Below are 14144 nucleotides of genomic sequence, written 5' to 3' on the forward strand. Positions count from 1 at the left end.
TGGTTATGTCCTCCTGGAGGAGGGTACGGCTAAGCTGCCTCTGGGAAAACCTTACCCCTTTTGAACGATGGCACTTCCAGCACCACTTCTCATGCTCCAGTTGCTTTGGCTGGGTCTTTGCCAGCAGTGAAGATGTCGCTGCTATTGGATGGTGGAGGGGATTCTTTCCCAATGCTGTTCCTTGAACAGAGTGGAAACTTCTCCAAGGAGTTACTTAACCAATTTCTGGGTTTTCTGGTTCTGTGAAGCTGGCAGGTCCACGCCACGGACTGGTGATGGCTCTGGGCTCGCGCAGGCTCTGTCTGGCTCTGTCTGGAGCTGGTGGGTCTGCGCTGCCTAGAAGCTCTGCTGCTCAGGTGCCAGAGGGAGGCTTTGTCTCTGTGGCGGCTCTGAGCAGCTGGCACCACTCCATGCTGTCTTCTTGTGCTGGTTTCCTGCCTTTTTCCCTTCTTACTGAGATCTCTGTGGTGCTAAAGCTTACTTAGGAGGCATCTTTGGGTATGAACTTCTTATGATGCTAGAACTGGTATCTTGGCAAGAGCTCAGAAAGACTCACGCTAAACCACCACCATCTTCCGCCGATTCCTAGACAGTCATATTTTAGTGTAGGATCTAGGACTGCAATTCACTTTATACCTCCCAGATAGGGGAATTACAAAAAAAAGAAATGAACATATCAAGCCTGTTTTTGAGACAAGCATCTTATTAACTTTTTTTCCCTGGCCTTGGAACAGTGATTCTCTTATCTCTGTCTCCTAAGTAACTGAGATTACAGGCATGAGGCACAGTGCTTGAGTGCATTTTTTTCCCATACAGAATTATTAGTAAAAGTTTCTTGTCTGGGAAGGAAGCAAGATGGTACCCAAACAATAGGGACCCAGCCTGTTCTTTCCCACACAAAGAGAGAATTAGGAATGCCAGGAGCCAACTATCTTAAAAAAATCAGCAACCATAAACTTATGGAACAACAGAGAAGTATACAAACCAGAAAAAAAAACCCACAGATAAAGCTTATATCCAACGTTCTCAAAGAATCTGAAACTCGAGCACCCCTTCTCCACCCCTCATGGCAGAGCCTCCAAGCTGCAAAAGAAGGAGAGATGTTGTAACCCTTAGGCGCAAGCAAAAACTTCCTGAACAGAGTCCCAGGGTCACAACAGATTGGAGAGAGACTCAATAAATGGGACTAACTAAAAATAAAAAGTTTCTACACAGATAAAAACATAGTTAGTGAAGTAGAGAGACAGCCAACCAAGTTGGAAAAGATATTTACCAATAATACTTCAGAAAAATGCTTAATATTTAGTATCTACAGGGAGCTCAAGAAACTACCCCCCCCCAAACCCAACAAACCAATCAACAAATGTGCAAGGGAACTAAAGAGAGACTAATTAAAAGAACAGGTTAAAATGGCAGTAAAGCATATGAGAAAATGTTCATCATCCATGGTCATAAAGGAAATGCAAATAAAAACAGCCCTAAGATACCAGCTTACCTCAATTAGAATGGCCAAGATTCTGAACTCAGACAACATATGCTGACGGTGTTGTGGAGAAAGAGGAACCCTACTGCACTGCTGGTGGAAATGTAAACTAGTTCAGCCACTCTGGAAAGCAGTGTGGAGGTTTCTTAAATAACTGAAAATAGACCTTCCTTTTGATCCTTTCATACCACTCCTGGGCATCTATCCTGAACATCATAACCCAGATTATGATAAGGATACTTGCTCAGTTATGTTCATCTCTGCACTATTTATAATTGCCAAAGATGAAGTCAATCCAGATGCCCTACTGCAGATGACTGGATACAAAAAATGTGGTATATATATGCAATGGACTTCTACATAGCCAACAGACAAAATAAAATAATGGCATTTTCTTGGAAGTGGATTAAGCTGGAGTGAATCAAGTTGAGATCAGTCAAAACCAAAGGAACAAAAGGCACATGGTATCCTTAATATGTGGCTATTAGTTCCAAACAGTACAAAAACGATGACTCAATATTTGGGTATCCAATGTTATGGACATGGTCTCGGAGATATAAACATAACTACATAGTCATAAAAATCTAGAATGGGCTACTCTATAGACATAGTGTTTTATTACTTAGATTAATATGTATCTACAACATATAAACCCTCAGTTTAATTTTAATTATGCTCTAAAACCTAAGTACTAGTGATTGCATATAGAGATTCCCTTCTTGAATACTTGTTTGTTAAACATGATATTTGAAATGTGATGTAAAAATCAATGCTAATAAACTCTTTAATAAAAAAGTTTCTTGTCTAGAACAAAAGTCCCTTGAGTCCAAATCACTTGATTTTTTTCGCTTTAATAGTACAATATACAGTGCATACCACATTTGGAAAGAAACTATTAAATCTTTAATTATTTGCCTCAATTACATAGGACACCTTTTTTTCTCTCTCTCTCTTTCTTTCTTTCTTTTTCTTCTCTGGGCCAGGGCTTTGCCCCTTATCTCTTCAGCTCAAGGCTACCACCCTACCCCTTGAGCTCCACTTCCTGTTTTCTGGTGGTTAATTGGAGACAAGAGTCTCAGGAATTTTAGTGCATATGCTGGCTTTGAACAAGTAGAAGACAAATTTTCTTTTTGAGGAAAAATAAAGAAAGACATTATTAAACTCTCAATCAGTCTTAACTATGCCCATCTGTTTCACCTCTGGTCGCCATTCAATCTAAAGTATAATGTTTCACTGATGTTATATTATAAATTCCCGACTGGTCTACCTGCTTCCATTTTTTTACCCCAGCAGTCACTCACCCCATTCCACTGAGAGTTTACATAGCAGCTAGTGTGGTTTTTTTTTCCTGCAATCCAAATCTGACCATCTATATTTCTTGGCTAAAAACGTTCTCATTAGCCGGGCATCAGTGACTCATGCCTGTAAGGATCATCGTTCAAATTCAGCCTAAACAGGAAACTTCCTGAAACCTTTCTCTACAATTAATCATGGAAAATGCTGGAAATGGTGCCAAGGCTCAAGTCATAGTGATAGACCTCGAGCTAAAGAAACTCAGGGATAGCACCCAGGTCCAGACTGGCACAAAAACCAACAAACAAAAAGCCTAACTTTCTTATTAACCTGAATGGAGTCTTCACAGACAGTAAGAATAGATTACTTGAGTGGTGAAGTAGTGCAAAGCTGCCATATCATGAAGAACTAGCTGCCTAGGGACCTGGAAATGAGAGCTCTATTTGTAAACTATGTTATGAGCTAAGTCCAAGTTAGATAATCTATATATCAGCATTGTAATATGATAACATTCACAAAGATAAAGACACTGCCCTTCAGGACTTTGTCTTAGATTTCAATGGCTGAGTCATTTCCTGCCATTCTGAAGTGTTGCTGGCTTATTTTCCAAGTTATTTGTCAATGAGAATATTTTCAGTTTTACATATAGAAAACTGAAATCCTCACCCTCCAAATAAATGTCATGTTGGAATAAAACCTGACATTTCAGGGCATCTATATAAAAATATTCCTGTGTTCTTCAAAATTACAATATATTTTGGATTAAATAGACCATGATCTAGCTATAATTATGGAGAATGCATATCTAATAACCTTTGATGTAGAAATGTATCCAAGTTGTTAACTGGAAAAAGTTGCATAAATAGCAGAATGGGATGTTGTAAATTTTGTCCATTCTAGCTGCACTTTGAAGACTTCAAAGTCCTAAAATCAATTTATGATTGTCATCATGCATTTCTGGTGTGGATTTGGAACATTAGCTTAAGTGACTAACAACAAATATCAAAATCTATACTAACCACAACAATCTATACACATTTAGAAGAAATAACCATGTAAAATTTCTAATAATGGTTATTGAAAATTAAATTTTCTCTAAAAGTTCATTCTTTGTTGTATATTTTTTTTGTTTCTGTTAGTACTGGGATTCAAACATAGGGCCTTGTACTTGATAAAGCAGGCTCTCTACAATGTGATTAGTACATCTTTTCCTCTTTATTGTAGCTATTTTTTAGATAAAATATTGCATTTTTGCTTGAGTATGGCCTTGAATTATGATCCTTCTGTCTAAACACCCCTATATTAAGGGGAATTAAAGATTTACAAGGATGACAAAGTGTTTTGTGTGCTATATTTTCAGATGCTTCAGTGTTTGTCAAATTATATGAATTATTGGGTTAACCAACAACAATTTTGTGGGGTTTTAAAAAATAATTTTACCCACAGATATCAGCATTTAAACATACAATAAGAAATACAGAAGAGCATTGACTGATAAGTGTGCTTCTGTGAGAATCAGGGCATTCAAGCTTGCCGTGTGCCTATACCTGTGTTCCTGTTTTGATAGGGTATGTGAACAGACTACTATATGGTAGATAAACAGTCACTCCTGGAAAATAGAGTGTGAGGAATTTTTTTTTGCCTAACTCACCTGCCTTCTACAAGAGATTATAACGTATACTTAACCCATAGAGCTTTATCCTCTTGCAAAATTTAAAGCACTTTTCCTATTACTCATAGTGCTTGGGTATTTTATTTATAGGATTTAAAACTCACAGTTTTTTTTTTGTTTCTTTATTGGTCTTGGGTCTTTGAACTCTGGGCCTGGGTGCTGTCTCTGTTTTGCAGCTCAAGGCTTCTGCCAAACTCCTTGAGCCACAGCACCACTTCCAGGTTTCTAGTGATTAATTGGAGATAAAAATCTCATGGACTTTATTGCCCGGGGCTGGCTTTGAACCATGATCCTCAGATTTCAGCCTCCTTATTAGTAGGATTAAAGTCATGAGCCTCTGTGCCCAGCAAAAAACATGATTTTAATGTTACTCACATACTTTCTAGTAAAAGGAATGGACTGGCCAATAAGTTTACTTAAATTCTAAATAGTAATAAATAGTTGTATATCTGCAAATATTTGAGGTCTTGATTTTTCTCTTTTTTCTACAGGGATAACTTTTATTGAATTTCCAGGTACAGATACCAGAATCTAATTACCTACCAGCGCTCTTAAACAACACATCACTTGGTATCCATACCTTCAGTGAAGGGATGATGTACCATGTAGCACCATTATGATGATTAATATCTTCACTTTGATGTTAAACCTTGCTATCTCTTCCTAATTGCATAATGTTTTAAAATTAATTGTCTCTCTGATTCCTAGTGTGCTTGCCAACAAAGTGTAGACATGATTACTAATATGTCTATATATTGATTGTTAGGAAAATTTAGAGGGACAACATGTATTAAATATTTAGCTTAGCACCCAGGACATCTTATGTGGAGGAAAGATTTAGCATAGCAGGGAAGACTTTTACAAAGACTGACTCTTGGCTGATTTTTAGAATCTTGGCTTTGGAATTCCTGATATATTGATTAGGTCACTGCACAATCCAGCCTAGAGTTTTTGCATAGATAATGTGACTTATGTTGAATACCTGCTTTTCTTTCAGCAATCTCAAATTTTGATAGCTGTGCCTATTTGACATCCCCAAACCAAAGCCCTGGATTCTGAGTCTAAAATAAGATTTCTATGTTGATTTTTTTGATTTCCATGTTTAGTCTTTTCAGAGTGGTTGAACGAGTTTACATTCCCAACAACAAGGACCACATCCACACCAGATCCTTGTCTTGTATGGGTAGTGAAGATTTTTCTCCCAGTCTTTGGGCATTCTATTTATTTTGCTAGCTATGTCCCTTGCCATGAAGAAGCTCTCTAGTTTAATACAATCCCACCTTCTTTTTTTTCATTTTATTTTTTATTATAATGTATAGAGGGCTTACAGTTACATTTTCCAGATAGCAGGTGCATTACTTCTCACACATTAATACCCCTTCTTATGTTTTTGTCCCCAATCCTCTCTCCTACTCCCTACCCCATCTTATTTTTTGCCTTCCCTTTCCTATTTCAAATAAACAAATAAATGTATATACAATATGCCAGGTAACAAAGTCATGAACAGTAACAATATGAGATTAACCAAAGGGCAACAAAAGAGAAGAGAAATAATATAGTACACTATGGAATTCTATACTTCCATGAGAAAAAATGACATTGCCCCATTTGTAAGGAAATGGAAAGACTTGGGAAGAATATTAAGTAAAGTAAGCCAGACCCAAAGAAACATGGGCTTCATGGTTTCCCACATTTGTAATATTCAGTATACATCTAGCATAGTCCTAACAGAGGATCACAATAGCTCAATAGCTATGTACATAGGACCATATAAAATGATGCTAATAGAAATGACCTTCAAGATATGGAAACAAGAGGTTGTGTGTGTGTGTGTGTGTGTGTGTGTGTGTGTGTGTGTGTTTTACTGAAGTTGTTTCTTTTTTTCGCTCAATATTTCCCCCTCTGATTTATTCCCTGTGGTCACTGATTTTTATTTAAGGTACCCTTTGTCATATATATATATATATATATATATATATGTTTATCTGATTTGGAAAAGGGAAGGGGAATCACAGATATGGTGGTACAAAGGGAAACCAATGCAACAGTGATAATCACTAGACACTACATTGGAAGTGAACTTTACAACTGGAGGGGGAGGGGTTTGGGGTGAGTGATAGCAGGAGAAATAAGGGAGAGGGTAATACCTTACTTATGTAACTATAATCCTTTTTACATCACCTTAATAAGCAAACAAAACAACCTTCTAATGTAGAAAGTTACACCTTACTATTGGGAAGAGGAGAGTGCTATGTGCAGTTTCTTTGATAGGAGCAGAGGAAGACACTCTGGGATGATCGTCTAGTTCCTGTACCCTCTGCCACTGTCTTATTTCTACTTTTTCATTCTGTTGTATATCTTTTCATTGTGCTTGGGTCCATGGATCTGATGATAAATCAGAAAATAGTTGGTGTAGAGATCCCAGGCCTAAGTGGCAAGAGGAGTGCAATTAACTAGAATGCCTTCTGCTCACTAACACATGACAGAAATGATCAGAAAAGAGAAAAAGACAGATGTGTTAGGTCCTGATCGCTGGATGTCTATGGAAACACAGGCATATGAATGGCCTGCTCGTGATTTGTTTTGAGAATTTAATTTATTAATAGATCATAACAATAAATGTAATCATGAGAGACTTGATATAATGGATCTCTTGGTGTGCTTTGATTGAGTTATTTAAGGTATGTTAAGGTAAAGCAAGAGAAGTAAAAAGAAAAAAAATCTGCAAACTATATACTTGGAGGTAGAGGGAAGGCATTATGTTCTGAGTATATCTGATGATTCTATTTTTGCTAGAATTAAGTCAGTGAGTTGAAGTATAATTGAATAATGTGTGTGTGTGTGTGTGTGTGTGTGTGTGTATTTAAATATATGTTCCACAGCAGTCATTTTCTTTTGCTGGTCCTGGGGCTTTCTCTACCACCACTTGAGCCACAGCACCATTTCTGGCTTTTTTTCTATATATGTGGTATCGAGGAATCTAACCCAGGGCTTGATCCATGCTAGGCAAGCATTCTACCACTAGGCTACACTTCTGGCCCAAGTCAGTTTTAAAAAAACCCTCAAAAATGTGAAAATGTCATACAGTAAATTAAAGTGATGTACTAATTTGTTTCCTTAATCTTTCCTGCTTTTCAATAATCAGTCTGTAGGAGATCCAAACCCCACTGTTGCTGGAAGATTGAGCAATTGTAAAAATATGTTAATACAATACTGAATTAAATGAAGGACAATTGAAGTAGGAAATTCAGCTTTTCATGATTACTTTTCACAAGAATCATGTAACCATTAAGAATGATAAAATTCATATGTGTCAAACTACAAAGGGACAATCAGTTCTTCATAGTACATGATGATGTGCAATGTATAAGAACACTGATATTTACACAAAATAAATATGGCCTATTCTGCTGCTTTTTCCAGAAAAAAAAAACACTTCTTGCTTTATAATAAACAGCCTGGTCAAAATACATTAATGCACAGTTTATTTTTTGTTTTTTTGTTTTTTGCCAGTCCTGGGCTTGAGCTCAGGGCCTGAGCACTGTCCTTGGCCTTTCTCAAGGCTAGAGCTCTACCACTTGAGCCTCAGCACCACTTCCAGCTTTTTTGTATGTATGTGGTACCAAGGAATCGAACCCGGGTCTTCGCTCATGCTAGGCAAGCACTTTAACCACTAGACCAAACTCCCAGCCCTGCACAGTTTATTTTTTAAATATTTGATATTTTTATAATGAATGCTTCAACAGCAAAAAATGATTCTTGCCTTAGGCTTCTTGCCAAATGGTTAAATAGATGCAAGCACACTACAAAAATAATAATCTGGAAATGTTTTTCCTATTTAAAATAATACTTAATATGCCTGCTTTATGAAGTTCATATTTTATGAGGACTCTAGAGTAATCTATCTATAATTAGGTCTAAACAAATGCTAAATACTGGCTGCAATTCATGAGCAAAGTCTCTAATAAATGACACTAATCTAGAATTCATCAAATTATCTCCAGTAATTTACAACACTTCCATTTTAAAGAGTTTCAGGGAACTTTAATTGAAATATAGTTTGCCCTTTCAATCTATACCTGCATGAGCATTCATGACTTGAACTTCAAGAGGCAATACAATTGGGTGTGGTTGTGAAGAGAGCAGTTTGAGTAGAGACACCCTCTGTCTCCCAGTCACAAGGAGATGGAACTCAAAACGTGACAGTCCCCTTCCCTTACAAATTATGTGACTTCCAGTGTCATTTTTCAAACAGATGACATTGCTCAGTTGGATTATCTCTCATGCAGCTTCCTGCCAAAAACAAAGTTCAAGAGGCTGAACAAAATATAAAGAGCAAGAAGAGAAGCAGATAAAAGTTTTAGAGTGCCTCTGAAGGCCTCTTTAGGCCCTTGGATGAATTCAAGGTGAGAAGACTGCATTTCCCAGTGACTTGAAGTGAAGGAAGATTTTCCTGGAAATCACCAGAAAATGTGTCACAAAGTGCTTCTCAGCTATGCTCTGATGACTAATTCTTCAGCTTGTCTAATCATATAATCTTGAGTTTTAAACATTAATAGCATCATGAATTATGTTTTCATCCTAAGGTTAACGAATTGATCCCCTCTTTGAAGTGGTTGAAGTATTTAATATGAATATCTGAAAATAGAACAATGAAACTTATTTTCAATGAAGGAGTGAATATGAGAAAAACAGAGTAATAAAGGGGGTGAGATTAAAATTGTATATTGTATGCATGTAGGGAAATGTCACAGTGAAGGCCCTTTGCAAAACCAATGTAGGGTAATAAAACTTTTCTTAAAATATAAAAGCATATATGCATATATAGACAGTTGGCTACACAAACGTATAATAAAATGTGTATATACTCATACATCAGTGTCATCTAGATTCTCCAAATGGGTGAAAATATGGCCTTAGGCTTTATTAGCTTGGCTTATTTTGCTCAACATGGTATTTTTTTTCAGCTCCATCTACTTTCTTGTATATGATATAATTTAATTTTTCTTTATTCTCTGCCTCTATCAGTTTCTGTATCTGTCTGTCTGTCTATCATCTGTCTCTCTGTCTTTCTCTTTCTCTTTTTCTCTCTTTCCCTCTCATTATTGGGGCTGAACTCAGGGATCTAGTCTTGCTTGACATTTTAGCTCAAGGCTGATTATCAGTTTTGCCGCAGCTCCACCTTTGGCTTTTTTGATGTTTCATTAGTAATGAAATTCTCACACTTTTTTTGTGCAGGCTATCTTGAAGCCAAAAAAATTATATTTCAGCCTTGTGAGTAGCTAGGATTACAGGCATAAGCCACCAGCATCAAATCACTTTTCTTTATAACTAAGTCCTATTACACATTATTTATATAACTTATTTGTAAGTTTTTTTGGAAGAATACTGTTACAAACCTGGAATATAAGATATCCTTCTTGTACATGGAATTGGAGTCCTTTGGATATCTGCCCATGAATGGTATCATGTTTCATAAGGTCAGTTTATTTGTAGTTTGCAGAAACTTCCATGCTAGTTTCCATAGATTTTTACTAGTTTACGTCCTCATCAGCAGTGCATGAGTTTCCTTTATCCCTATCATCTTTGCCAGCAATTGTTGATGATTTCCATTCTTTGGGGGATCCCACGGAATCTTAGTGAAGTTTTAATTTGCATTTCTGCTATGCATTCTCTTTGGGTATCTCTCAGCCTTTTGCAATTTTTCTTCTGAGAACTGTGTTCAATTAACTTACCATTTATTCATCTGGATATTTAGTGTTTCCCCTATTAATATTTTTAGCTATTTGTATGTACTGGATTAGCTCATTATCTACTGAATAGCTGGCACTGGTTTTTGTCCATTCTGTGTTTTTTCTTCTTTCAGATAATTCTTTTTTGTGTGGAAGTTTTAAAAACATGATGTGATTCTACTTTCTCATTTTATTCTTATTTTCCAGGCAATTGAAATGTTATTCTGATGATAATTACCTGTGCTTATCTTTCCCATAGTCTCCCTATATTTTCCATAGTAGTTTCAGTTTAATTTTATGACTAGTGTCTTAGGCTATTTTAAAGCACATATTTGCAAAGACCTTGATCTTTTATATTAGCACATGTTAAATGTCACAAAATTATCTGGTAATGTAAAGGGGGAAGACACTCAAATATCTATTCATCTATCTATGGTCTTTGGATTACTTATTCCTAGTTCATAGAGAAAAACTGGACTTTACTTTTGTTAATAATTTTGGACAGATAGATAAACATAATAAAATGTGTATATACTCATATATCCAAAATTAGTAACAAAATTAAATTTAAAACTAAGGAAGCACAAAATACATTGACATTTGCATTTTATCCTAGCTACTCAGGAATTTGAGATCACAAGGATCACAATTAAAGGCCAGGCTAAAACAGTTTTGTGGAACCATCTCTAACCAATAAAAAATCTGGATGCAGTGATGTATTCCTGTCATCCTAGCTATGCAGGAGTGATAAACCAGGATTAGGGTAAAGGCTAGCCAAGATGAAAAGCAAGACCCTATTAACAAAGAATTATAACAAATAGAGTTAAAGGCACAGGTGGCAGCAAATTCAAGGACTTTAATTTCAATACAAATACTAAAAAAGAAAATTCTCAGTAAACCTAACCTCAGCTGATATGTGGTTATTCATTTTAAATAGTTAGACACTTATGTATTTGTGACACAAATATTACTGTACCTGATTATAAGAATTTCCCCTAATCTCATTGTAACATATAACAATCTGTTTTTTCTATAAGAATTCATTTATCTGCAACTGTGTGTATGTAATCTGTATCATTTATTTGAAAATATGTCTGTAACTTCTCTACAATTGAGAAACCTTAGAAGCTAAACATATGTATCAAGGGTTTGAAATGCTGCGAATAACTTATAGATCATACGAATGTTCTTATATTACCCATGGATTTTTAAGTTAAGATTCAGTTTAATGAACCTGAAAATCTGACCATAGCTTTAAATGTGCTAGATGAGGCTGATTAGTATTTGAACATTATTTAATGTTTGGGGCTTATATAGGTTATAAATACATGTATACAGACACACATATATGTGCATATATGTACATTGAGATGCATACATAAATATCTCCTGGAGGCAATAGTTCTTGGACTCTAGGTCATATGCTTATTAGATAAGCAAATGTATGAACCTGAGTCCCTTTTACTTTTGGTTACTTTTTCATGAACGTTCATACATTTTTTTCTGAGCTGACTTCAGACTGGTCTTCCAGATCTCCTCCCCTTTAGTAGCTAAGACTACAGACCTAAGCCAAGGGTAAAGTATGCTAGCCCCTGGGAGAAAAAGGATCCTCTTTTATGAACTAGTGGTGTTCTATAATTTGAACCATGCCTCTAATAATGCTACATGTTAGTTAACAGTAAGTGTAGTCTCTTAGAGAGTTTTTCACCCGTGTGGCTTTGGACCTCAATTCTTCAGGTGTCAGACTCTTACAATGCTAAGATTATAGGCATAATGCTCCAGCAACATGAAGGATAGTTATGTTTAATTATTTAATTTTTAGGAGCTAAGTAAACATACAAGCAGCTGCCATCTAACAAAAGTTCATGAATACAATTCATGGTGATCAATACCATACCGTTCCTTATCTATCCCTCTCAATCATTTGTTCATTCTTTTTTTTTTTTTTCCGCCAGTCCTGGGGCTTGAACTTAGGGCCTGAGTACTGTCTTTGGACTTTATCAAGGCTAGGGCTGTACTACTTGAGCCACAACAACCCTTCCAGGTTTTTCTATACATGTGGTACCAATGAGTCAAACCCAGGTCTTCGTTCATGGTAGGCAAACACTCTACCACTAGGCCACACACCTGGGTGTTTGTTCAACTTTTTAATTGGTAAGCTATACATTGAATTCTCGACTGGGTTATGCTTATCTTCTCCTCTTCATTTGTCTTCTCTTTTTTCCCTTGACATCTATAATTTTATATTGGTGTTATTTATTTATAATTCAATGAGTCTCAGTACATTGCTAGAAAGTGATAGTTAAAGGTTAATAAAGAAGGACAGATAAATCATTTCTTAACAAAGAATAGCTTATTTTAATCACCAAATATAACACTGTAATATAACAGTGAGATTTTTTTTGATGGTAAGATAGCTTGGCAGAACTTTATTATGTAAACAAGCAGGCAAGCAGACAAACAGACAAACACATACAGAAGGGTAGGGTCACACTCTAGTGGAGTGTGGATACTCTCATAGGGAGAGACATCATAAAAGCATTTTATAAAGCCATCACTACTATTTCAATGACTACCATTGCAATTGGACTGTTTTATTACAGATTTAAAATAATTGTATCATGCTTTATATGATCTTCTATTTACAAATTTTAGGTTTTTGTAAGTCATATGGCATTTGCTTTGTACCTTTAATGAAATACCATACGAATGCTCCCCAAGGAGGGTAATCATGTATGAATGTCTATATTTCCTACCTACTGATGTATAATTAACAATAAATCAACATTTCATTAGCTATCTATTTTACTGCAACACATCTTGGTGTCATTTTAAATTTCATTTCAGAACATATTTACTCCTAGCCAGCTGAAAACAAAATCACAGTCCTTGCTTCCTGAGGGTTACTGTCAACTAATAATTTTTATAGATAGAAATAATACAAGCTATGCCACTAGTCAAATTTGGAGCAACGTATTCATCCAAATAAAATGTTTATTTTTTTAACCAGGGAAATTGCTGGCAGATAAACCTTACATGCAGAAGGCTTTCTAATCCTACAGGGAAAACAATTGCTGTGCATAGTGTACCAATAATATATGACTTCAATTCTACCACAAATCTATTGTTATTTGGGAGCAAGGGTTTTATGTGTTATCACTGAAGCCATTTTCTTAGGTTCTTTGGCTATAATAACTCTCCCAATGGAATATATTATACATTGTCCTACTTAATTAGATCAAAATGTATGGTAATGAGAGTAAAATTGAGGAAGCTGATGGTATACTGTGTTATTAAGGAAATATGTCTGAATAAGCAGAAATAAAGAAGGGTAGAAATTAAGTAGCTCAGTTATAGAAATATAAACATTACTGACTTCTTATTAGTAAAAGTTAGAACTGCATAGATGTATTTATGTATTTATCTTGCTACATTCCCACAGGTCACCTAGAAATAATGCTTAACCAAGTGTCTAGGAAGGCCACGAAAAGTTGGCATACAAAATTAATAAACAGGACATGTGATAACTAGAAGTCCTGTATAGCCTATAGACCTATAGTCCTATTTGCTGACTTTAATTTTTGTTTTTATTATTTTTTGACAGTTGTGGGGCTTGAACTCTGAGCTTCAACACTGTCCTTGGACTTTTCTCAATGCTAGAGATCTACTCTTGAGCCACAGCACCACTTCCAGCTTTTTTCTTTCTATGTGGTGCCAAGAAATCGAACTCAGGTCATCGGGCATGCTAGGCAATCACTCTAACCACTAGGCCAAACTCCCAGCCTCATCTTGGTTTTTGTAATTAGACCTTATCTCTAATAAGAAATTAAAGATTTTGAGATATTTATGGTCATGTATACCTTAAATTTTCTCAAACTATTACCTTCCATTATAACCTTCCTAGTATTATTTTGAATTTATATGTTAAATGATATTTAATCATTTAAAGTATGCATTATCCAAA

The sequence above is a fragment of the Megascapheus bottae genome, chromosome 8, assembly GCF_031878675.1.
Source record: "Megascapheus bottae isolate mThoBot1 chromosome 8, mThoBot2.hap1, whole genome shotgun sequence".
Lineage (NCBI taxonomy): Eukaryota > Metazoa > Chordata > Mammalia > Rodentia > Geomyidae > Megascapheus > Megascapheus bottae.